This window comes from Primulina tabacum, chromosome 5, assembly GCF_025594145.1.
Source record: "Primulina tabacum isolate GXHZ01 chromosome 5, ASM2559414v2, whole genome shotgun sequence".
Taxonomy (NCBI): Eukaryota; Viridiplantae; Streptophyta; class Magnoliopsida; order Lamiales; family Gesneriaceae; genus Primulina; species Primulina tabacum.
Window position 1 is genome coordinate 39200225 of NC_134554.1, and position 11141 is coordinate 39211365.

Consider the following 11141-nt stretch of genomic DNA (forward strand, 5'->3'; position numbering starts at 1 on the left):
AGATCGAGGGGTTGTATCATGGATGTGCTCGGTTGGGGCTGTGGTTCGGGTATGGGGTGGAACGAGCGGTGCAAAGGCTAAACCAAGGCTTGGACCAGACCCTGGAGGGTCTGAGACACGGCCCAGGGGGGACAACCACCGCTGGAACCACCCGAATGGCCGGCTGCACGATTTGAGGAGTGGAGCTCGGGTGAAGTAGTTTTGGGGTTCTAGCGATCGTGGCTCGTGTAGGCTGCATGGGGCTGTGACTGTGGCTCATGTAGGTCCAATAGGGTCTGGTCTAGGTCTAGGGTAGACAAGTTCGTGACTGGTACCGTCGGGGTTAGGCTAGCATCGTGATTTTTGGAAGGTGAGTGCATTAGGGTGCAATTTGAAAAAGGGCCGAAATTTCAGCAACTTGCTGGACTATCAGCTTGAGTTTAAAGGCCTGATGTTAAAGTTTTAGGAACATTATAGTGATTTTTAAAGGTGTGATAAAATGTTGGGAAAAATTTGGTTAAGGTTCGAGTAGATTCGAGTTAAAACCGGGACCCCGGTCCAAGTTTTAAAACGAATCGGTTAAGTTGTAAAATGTGCTTGATTTTACGTCTAGGAATTCTTGTAAATCTGTTTTGTGATGTTTTAAGGCGTTTGGGAAGCTTCGGGTCAAATTTTAGAGGTGTAGGGGTAAAATGGTCATTTTGGATTTCCAAGGGCAAAATGGTCATTTTGGATTTTCAGGGGTGAGATTTTTGTCCTGGCAGCACCGTGAGCAAAATTTTACGATATTTTAAAAGTTTATGCATCATGATCACGATTTTTAAGATTTTATGAAAATACACGTTGCATGCTTGGATTTAAGGAAAACGACATTTGCGCATGATTTTCATAAGGGATGAAAATGATAATGTTTTGGATGATTGGAGTTAGTTGTGGCTATCGAAGTATATGTAAAAGCATAAGACATATGTAAATGATGATGATGAGGCCTAGGCACAGTGGATAGGTAATCATGTCACTGATGTCCGACAGCCGTCGGGTACCGCGGTTCTATGTATGATGGATCCATCGTAAATGATGATGTACGATAGTCACCTCTAATGAACTGAATTCACCAAAGGAAACGATAAATGATAAATGATGAAAGATGAATGATGATTAATGATGAACTGTTTTGACATATCACGATTTTATATGACACATTTACATTACGCTTTTAAATTTCATGAAAGATATGTTGAGTATGATATTTTCTACTGATGTGTGTTATGTATATGTACTTGTTATTTCTGGTACATGCGTGATGAGTCTTTAGACTCACTAGGCATGTGTGATACAGGTGAGCTCGATATCGAGGGGACTGCAGGTGCTGAACTCTGAATAGGCAGGCCTGGTGGGCTACACGACCCGAGGAGTTCATGTTTTTCCTAACTCTTATGATTTTACGATTTGAGAGGATATGAGCATTTTATACGCTGTTCTATTTTATGGTTGAATGTCGGAACTTGTTGCGACTTTGATTGTTGCACTCCCAAGAGCAGGTTGTCCACAAGTAGTATAATTCGATGAGTTCGAATATCGTATCCACGAGGAAGCTAAGGTAATTACAAGTCCACTACAATGTCTTTTTATTTTTTTCTTTTAGTTGTTTGAATCTTTAATTGGTAATTTTTAATTGTTCAAATTTTAATTTAAGTAGTTGAGATTAAAGGATCCACTCTTGGTATTTTAATAAAGTTAACATTAACGAACATTATTGAAATCCACTTAATAAAATGGTTACAATATATTAAATAATCATATTTATATTATGTTATATATTATTATCTTATAAGTATATAATATATACCAAAACTTATAAATGTTGTCAAGTATTTATTGTGCTATATATATATTTGTAAACACTAAATCAAGGTTCTCACTTTAAATGGTTGGTAAAACAAAACTAACATTTAAATGGTACCAAGAAATTAATATTATGATATATTTATATATAGTAAATCAAGGTTCCCACTTTAAATGGTTGGTAAAACCAAACAAACATTTAAATGGTTCCAAGTAATTTAATATTATAATATATTCATATATAATAAATCAAGGCATCCACTTTAAATGGTTGGTAATACCAAACTAACATTTAAATGGTTCCAAGAATTTAGTGTAATATATAGCAACAATAAATCAAAACTCCCACTTATAAGTAGGGTATAAAAATGCTTAAAGAAATAAATATAAAAAAAACAATAAATAATGATTAAATAATATAAAACATAGATTCTTACCTTTTAGTAACCTTATTATCATGCCAAGAGTTTCACATTTTCATCTCAACTTTAGGAAGTTAGCTATTCATTATTCAAAGTGTAAAACTTTGAATATGAAATTAACATGCTAATTATATTTAAATGAAGAAATAAAGAAAAATATAGAGAGAAATATTATGAACTCAAAGGTTTGTTCATAGAATGAGGGATATCTCAATACATTACAATGCACCCCTATTTATAGCCAAATTTGGGGAGACAACCACAAATAAAATATTATTTTTTTACACATAAGTCTTCATTGGTGTTCCAAGATATTATATTATATTACACATCACTTTTGAAAATTTTCTTCTCCGAATTTGCTTCTTCACATAAAAAAAACATGTGGATAATTGAGTTGTCTAGTTGTGGTATTTTTTTTCAAACCATTTGACCAAGTAATTTGAGAGATATGGTCAAAATACTAAAGCATGGTAAAACTGCCACTCCTTTGGTAACTTTATTTGTTGCTTAATTTAATCCCAATTGTGATAGGATTTTTATCTCATGCTTGCCTCCAATATTGTAGATATTAACATCAACTTTCTACAGGTCCAAGAATCATCTTAATCTCATTTGCAACGCCAAGTTTATTCTTGTTTTATCGAGCCTGTAAAAAATAATAAAAACTTGTAATTACACAACGACTTATATTTTATACAATTTATTATAAAACATATAATATTTAAACATTAATAAAACAAAAATTATATATTTATATTATAAAACATTTAATTAATGTACAATTTTTATGTTTATCACACCTCCCAACCAGCTTATTGCTAGTCCCTAGCAATTTAAGCGTTAATAGCAATACAAAATATATTGATTAATTTAAATAGAAATGTAATCAAAACTATCTAAGTGTTTAAATTAAATTTGAAAACTGTCAAAGTTATATCAAGATCATCATAATTATAATTTATGAAATAATTTGAGATGATCAATTCAAAGCTTATTTCAGGTAGTTAAATGTACACGGCCTTCATAAATTCCTAGTAAGAGTCTCAACTCCATATCCTCACAGGTTAATAAATGTTTCAATTTATGGCAACGATTTCTCTCATGGAGTTGGAATACAAATAAATACTCAGAAAAATGGTTTACAGAATGCAGACAGACAAACGAGCCAAACTAATCAAAAGATAAAAAATCCATTGATTCAAAATCTAGTTGTTCTTATTATATATTTTTTCCTGATATATATTTTTTTCATAACATCATGGAATCAGACTAAGTTTATGCTTCTTGACCACATATTTATTTAATTTGTACAATAAATTTCTCTTTTTTTTTTTAGAGATATATGGGTCGTAGCATATAACTTAAAAATTACATAGATCTTCAATATCTTTCTTTTTGTATTTTTCTCCTTTTTTTTTTTTTGGAAATATCAGTTTTTTTTTTCAAAATAAGAACTCAAGATCTAAACAATAGATAGTCTCTCTCATGATCAATAAAGGCTCGAAAGCTGTTTTCTCAGTCCTCACCACTCACTCACAAAATATGTGTGAGTTTAAAATTTTAGGCACTCTTATAAGATATATCTTGGGCCATATACTTTAATACCTGATTTTATCACGATGGTTAATCACTCAAAAAGATTTCATAAATCATATTTTTATATTGATCAGAATATTAAAATTGACTTTTTTTATCAAATAAAAATTTAAACATTCTTAAATAGATTAATGCATGTTCTAATTTAAATCTTTCAAACGTGTAATGTATGACATTTTTGCAAAAATTACTAAGATACAAACAATAAACATGATTTTATTTTAAAATAATATATATATATATTTTTTAAATTTTTTAATAATTTTTTTTTATAAGTTTGTTCTCCCCCCAATCAGAATATGACATTGTCCATAATGTCAAAATAACTATTAATAAAGAGTACACAATGAAAGAGATATCACCCGAATTTTATTGAAGATAACAAATTGAAACAAACGCAAACCAATCCACGACTTTTGAATCAATGATCCAACTTCCTTTTCTTACTGCTTGATTGCGACCAATTGATCTTTGTTATCATCGGATCAGGCTTATGAACAAAAGCTTCCAAATCATCAATTAATTGGTCGGCAGTCAAAGCACAGATGAGCATCCGTCGTGAATTTTCTGAAATGAAATTCTGTTCCACAGCTTTATTAAGAAATTTCAACAAACTGTCATAATAATTATTGATATTCAACAAGCCCACAGGTTTATTATGGATATTAAGTTGTGCCCAAGAAACAGTGTGAAAAATTTCTTCTAATGTACCAAAACCACCTGGTAGTGCGATAAAAGCATCAGAATTTTCAATTATTTTGGTGATTCTTTCATACATAGAAGAAACTTTTAATTCCTCCCCAATCGTAACACCTGTAATATTTCCTTCAGCTAAAGCTGTAGGAATAATACCCAAAACCTGACTACCTCCAAGATGAGCAGATTGTTGAAACAGATCTCGTTAACCCAATATTACATCTCCCATATACCAAGTGAATTTTTCTCTCAGCCAATATCTTTCCAAGATTATTCGTTGCTTCTACAAACACTTCATTTTTTCCAGGACTCGACCCACAAAATACACAAATATTTTTCAATGTTTGTGCAGAGGATCCAGCCATGTTTTTACTTTCTTTTTTGGTCTGTGAAAATAGAGAGAAAGATGAGAGATTTTATAGGGGTAATATGTTATCATGACAAAACTATGGGTCACAGCTGTAAATAGAATAAATAGTAAAAACAATAATGACACACATGCATATAAACAGTAGTGTGATTGTGGCTCACAATTTTCCTCTGGTTTTATGTCCAGAAACGGCTTCAACGCCTTCTATGAGTCGAGGATATGCTTCCCATCCAATTTTCTTATAAATTGGCAAACAGGGTCTTTTTTAGTCGGATTCCCAAGACTATGACGCTCATCTTGGAATTGTTTCCATAAACGGAGAAGTTCAATATGCACATGTCCACTAGAATGTGTCTCAAGAGTCAATAAGATGTTATCTAAAGACTCCTTACTCAGCCCATTCTTAATGAAACCAATTTTATCTTCTCTGTTATTGGAAACACATCCCAAAGATCTGCATCGTTTGTCACAAGTCCATCTTGCACACTTATGACAAACCCCTAAACTTTTGGCCCTTCGTTTTTTCGCATAAGTGCTTTTTCCTAATCCAGGCAAATACCGAATGAGCAATGATTGTGGAACTTCTCCTCCTAATCGGACCTTAGCTTCTATTACAAGACGAATATCTTCTGGAATTCCTTTTTGCATTAGCAATCTCAATCTTTCACACCTTCCTACATAAATTTTTCTTAGAACATTTTCAGAAACAGAGGGAAAATATTTACAAATTTTTGAGAGAATTTCATCCATTTTGAAAAGAAATGATTTTTTATTTTTGTATCAGCAATTGTGGGAAACTGATTTAACCGACTATGAGAGTCACGGAGTACAGTTATCCGCCATTTAACCGGGAAAATAAAAAGATTTAGAAAACCTGAAATAAAAACAAACAAACTTAAATGCAACACAAAATAAAAAAAAAATCAAAGATCAGAAAGGGAAATAAACTCTTCTTGAAAGATTTCATTTTCTAAAAATGGTTTAAGCCTTTGTCCATTTACTTTAAAAATATCACAATTCTTAGGATTTTCAATATCCACAGCTCCATAATTATACACATGCTTTACAACATATGGGCCTGTCCATCTTGATCGTAATTTTCCTGGGAATATGTGAAGTCTAGAATTATAAAGCAAAACTTTTTTACCAATCTCAAAAGATTTTCTAAGAATTGTTTTATCAAGAAATGATTTGATTTTTGCTTTAAAATCCTTGAATTCTCATACGCGTCATTTCTGAGTTCATTAAGTTCATTAAGTTGCAATTTACGCAATTTTTTGGCATCATCCATGCTTGAATTTAAAGTTTTGATCGCCTAATAAGCTTTATGTTCCAATTCCACAGGCAAATGACAATGTTTTCCATAAACCAATCTATAGGGAGGCATATTCAATGATGTTTTAAAAGCTGTTCGATATGCCAAAGTGCATCATTAAGTCGCAGAGACCAATCTTTTCTATTTGAGTTAACAGTTTTTTCCAAAATTTGCTTTATCTCCCTATTAGCTAATTCAACTTGTCCATTTGTTTGAGGATGATAAGGAGTAGTTACTTTATGAGTAATACCATATTTTTTCATTAATGAAGCAAATGGTTTATTAACAAAGTGAGTTCCCCCATCACTTATCATGGCTCGAGGAATTCCAAATCTACTAAAAATATTTTCTTTTAAAAATTTGATGACGATTTTATGATCATTTGTTCGACATGGAATTGCCTCTATCCATTTGGAAACATAATCAACTGCAACTAAAATATACAAGTATCCAAACGACGGTGGAAAAGGTCCCATAAAATCTATTCCCCAACAATCAAAGATTTCAATTTCAATAATAGGATTCAAAGGCATCATATTTTTTTTTGAAATCGCACCCAATTTTTGACAATTTTCACAGATCTTGCAGATTTCGTGGGTGTCTTTAAACAAAGTGGGCCAATAAAATCCACACTGCAAGATTTTTGCAGCTGTTTTCTTTGAAGAAAAATGTCCTCCGCATGCTTCTGAATGACAAAATTTAATGACACTACTTACCTCATTGTCGGGTATGCAACGTCGAAAAATTTGATCCGGACAATACTTGAACAGATACGGATCATCCCAATAAAAGTTTTTTACCTCATTCAAAAATTTTCTTTTATCTTGAGAACTCCATTGCGGTGGCATTTTTCCTGTCACAAGAAAATTTACTATGTTAGCAAACCAAGGTGTAGTAGTAACTGAAAATAGATGTTCATCAGGAAAATTATCGTTAATTGGTGTCATTTCACAAGATGATCCTGTTACTAGTCTCGATAAATGATCGGCTACGACATTCTCGGTTCCTTTTTTATCTTTGATCACAATGTCAAATTCTTGGAGCAACAAAATCCATCGTATCAGTCGTGGCTTTGCATCCTGTTTGGTCAACAAATATCTAATAGCAGAATGATCAGTAAACACAATAGTCGTTGATCCAATCAAATAAGAACGAAATTTATCTAATGCAAATATTACAGCAAGTAGTTCTTTTTCAGTTGTGGAGTAATTCATTTGAGCATTGTTTAAAGTTCTACTTGCATAATATATCACGTAAGGCTTACCATTTCTTCTTTGACCCAATACTGCACCGACTGCATAATCACTCGCATCGCACATGATTTCAAATGGTAAAGACCAATCAGGAGGTTGCATGATAGGAGCTGATGTTAAATGTCGAATGATTTTATCAAAAGCATTTTGACATTCTTGAGTCCACTCAAATGCAGTGTCTTTTGTTAAGAGGTTACAAATGGGTTTAGAGATTAAACTAAAGTCCTTTATAAACCTTCTATAAAATCCAGCATGTCCCAAAAATGAGCGAATTTCTTTAATGGTTTTTGGAGGGGGTAAATTTGCAATGACATCAACTTTTGCTTTATCAACTTCAATTCCATAAGATGACACGACATGTCCCAAAACAATTCCAGAAGTAATCATATAATGACATTTTTCCCAATTTAAAATAAGACCTTTTTTCCTCGCATCTTTTTAAAACTTTTTCCAAATTTTCAAGACAATTATCAAATGTATTCCCAAAGACAGTTAAATCATCCATGAAAATTTCCAAACAATTTTCAACCATGTCGCAAAAAATGCTTAGCATACATCTTTGAAATGTTGCTGGGGTATTGCATAATCCAAATGGCATCCTTCTAAATGCAAATGTTCCAAAAGGACATGTGAATGTAGTTTTATCTTGATCTTCGTGTGTAATGGGAATTTGATAATAACCTGAATATCCATCAAGAAAACAGTAGTATGGATGACCTGCTACTCTTTCTAAAATTTGATCCAAAAATGGTAATGGAAAATGATCTTTTCTAGTGGCGTCATTTAATTTTCTATAATCAATACACATCCGCCAACTAGATGGGACTCGACTTGTTAACAATTCACCTTTTTCATTTTTTATCACTGTGATGCCAGATTTTTTGGAACTACTTGTGTTGGGCTTACCCACTTACTATCAGAAATAGGGTAGATAATCCCAACATCAAGTAGTTTGAGAACTTCAGTTTTCACAACATCTTTCATGTATGGATTTAATCTCCTTTGTGGTTGTTGAGATGTTTTAGCATTTTCTTCTAAATGAATTTTGTGTGTGCAAATTAGTGGATTAATGCCCTTGAGATCTTTTAGTGTCCAACCAATTGCATTTTTATGTCTTTTAAGCATATCAACTAATTTACCTTCTTGATCACTTTCTAGTTTGGAAGAAATTACCACCGGATATGTTTCATCTTCTCCAAGAAATGCATACTTCAATTCTTCTGGCAAGGGTTTTAACTCCAATATGGGTGGTTCGTCTTTGTTCTCATATTTTGCATCAAATTCTTTCTCTGATCCTGGTAACGAGTGATACCTAATAAAATCATCAAGATCAATTCAATATTTTCTTTAACAGTTTCAATTGAATAAATATCTAATTGATCGCGAGTACTCCCTTCTTGAATGTTTTCTTCCACAAGAGTTTCAATAAGATTTTCATCTTCACTTTCATCTCCTTTGTCATGTGGTTGCTTACAAAGATTAAAAACATTGAGCTCCAAGGTCATGTTACCAAATGACAACTTCATTATTCCATTCCTGCAATTTATAAGAGCATTAGAAGTTGCTAAAAATGGACGACCCAGAATTACAGGAATTGCATTACAAGCTTCGATAGGTTGTGTATCTAAAACTATGAAATCGACAGGATATACAAAGTTATCAACTTGGACCAATACGTCTTCTACCATACCTCTTGGCACTTTAACAGATCTATCGGCAAGTAAAAGTGTTACCGAAGTAGATTTTAACTCGCTTAGATTGAGTTCTTGATAAAGTGAATATGGAAGTAATTCACACTAGCTCCAAGATCAAGCAAGACTTTTTTAATCTTTCGTTCTCCAATAATACATGAAATAGTAGGACAACCAGAGTCCTTGTATTTCAAAGTATTATTATTTTGAATGATTGCACTTACTTGTTCGGCTAAAAATGCTTTCTTTTTCACATTCAATTTTCTTTTCACAGTGCACAAGTCTTTCAAAATTTTGGCATATGATGGTACCTGTTTTATTGCATCTAATAAAGGAATATTAACTTTTACTTGTTTAAAAATATCATATATATCAGAATTCAAATTTAATTTTTTTGTATTTTTCAATGCATGAGGGAATGGTGGTGACACTGTCTGTTGAACCTCCTCTTCGCAAGTTATGGGTTCCACTTCCTTACCCTTTGGAGTTGATTTATCATCATCTTCACAAGGTTCAAGAATGGATTTTTTCACAACCTTACCACTACGAAGGGTAATAACAGATTTTACCTGATCCATCAATTGAGTTCCAGAAGTTCCAGTTTGTGAATGATGATCCTTGGGATTAGGCAGAGGTTGTGAAGGAAATTTACCTTTTTCATGAACATTAAATGCAGATGCAAATTTAGCAAGAGTATCTTTCAAATCTGTCATGGTTTGAGCAGTTTGAGTATTGATAGACTCTTGCTTTGCAATGAAAAAATTTAATGTATCTTCCAAATTTCTTTTAGGTGGAGGAACATAAGGTGCATAATTTTGAAAATTTTGTTGATTTTGGAAATGTGGTTGTGAAAATTGTGCAGCATTATCATTCCTCCAACTAAAATTTGGATGATTTCGCCAACCTGGATTGTAATTTTGAGAAAATGGTTCAAAATTTGGCCTTTTGAAATTGTTCAAAACATTGACTTGTTCATGGAGACATTCTTTAAAAGAAGGCAAAGTGGGACAATCTTTTGTAAAATGATCGCTTGTATCACAGATGTGACACGCAATTTCTTGAACAGATTTTAATTGACCATTCTTTTTCAATTCAAGTGCCTCAACTTTTCTTGCCAAAGAGGTAAATCTAGCTTGAAGATCATGTTCATCTTTGAGAGTGTACATACCTCCACCAGATGTAGGAGATTGAATCTTGTTTGATGGTTCGATTGTACCTATAGTGTCCCAATTTTGAGCATTTTCAGCTAATGAATCGAGATACTCAATTTCCTCGTTTGGATCTTTATCTTCAAATGTTCCATTACACAAAAATTCAACCATTTGCCTATCTTTAGGTGTTAAGCCTTCATAAAATTGAGAAACAACTCTCCAAATTTCAAAACCATGATGTGGACAAAGATTAAGCAATTCTTTGTATCTATCCCAACACTGATAAAAAGTTTCTTCTTGTTTTTGAGTGAAAGTGATGATTTGCCTTTTGAAAGAATTTGTTCTATGAGATGGAAAAAACTTTTTCAAAAATTGTTGTTGCAATTCATCCCAAGTTCGAATGGATCCCGATCTAAGATTTTGTAGCCAAGTTTTAACTTTATCTTTTAAAGAAAAAGGAAAAAGTTTAAGTCGAATGGTGTTCATGCTACAATTTATATCATTATATGTGTTGCACACTTCTTCAAATTCTCGTAAATGCATGTATGGATTTTCAGAATCTAAGCCATGAAAATTGGGTAAAAGTTGGATAATACCAGGCTTAAAATTGAAATGAGATGCATCAGGGGGAAAAACTAGACATGAAGGTGCACTAGTACGTGTAGGATTCATGTGATCTCTAAGTGTTCTTCGTCTATCATGATCATGTTGAGATTGAATTCCATCTTCATTTTCTTGGATGGGTTCTTCCGCCATGTTTTGTAAAAATAAAGGGTTATTTCGAATGAGTCGACCACTAAGTGTACGTGACCAAATGCTC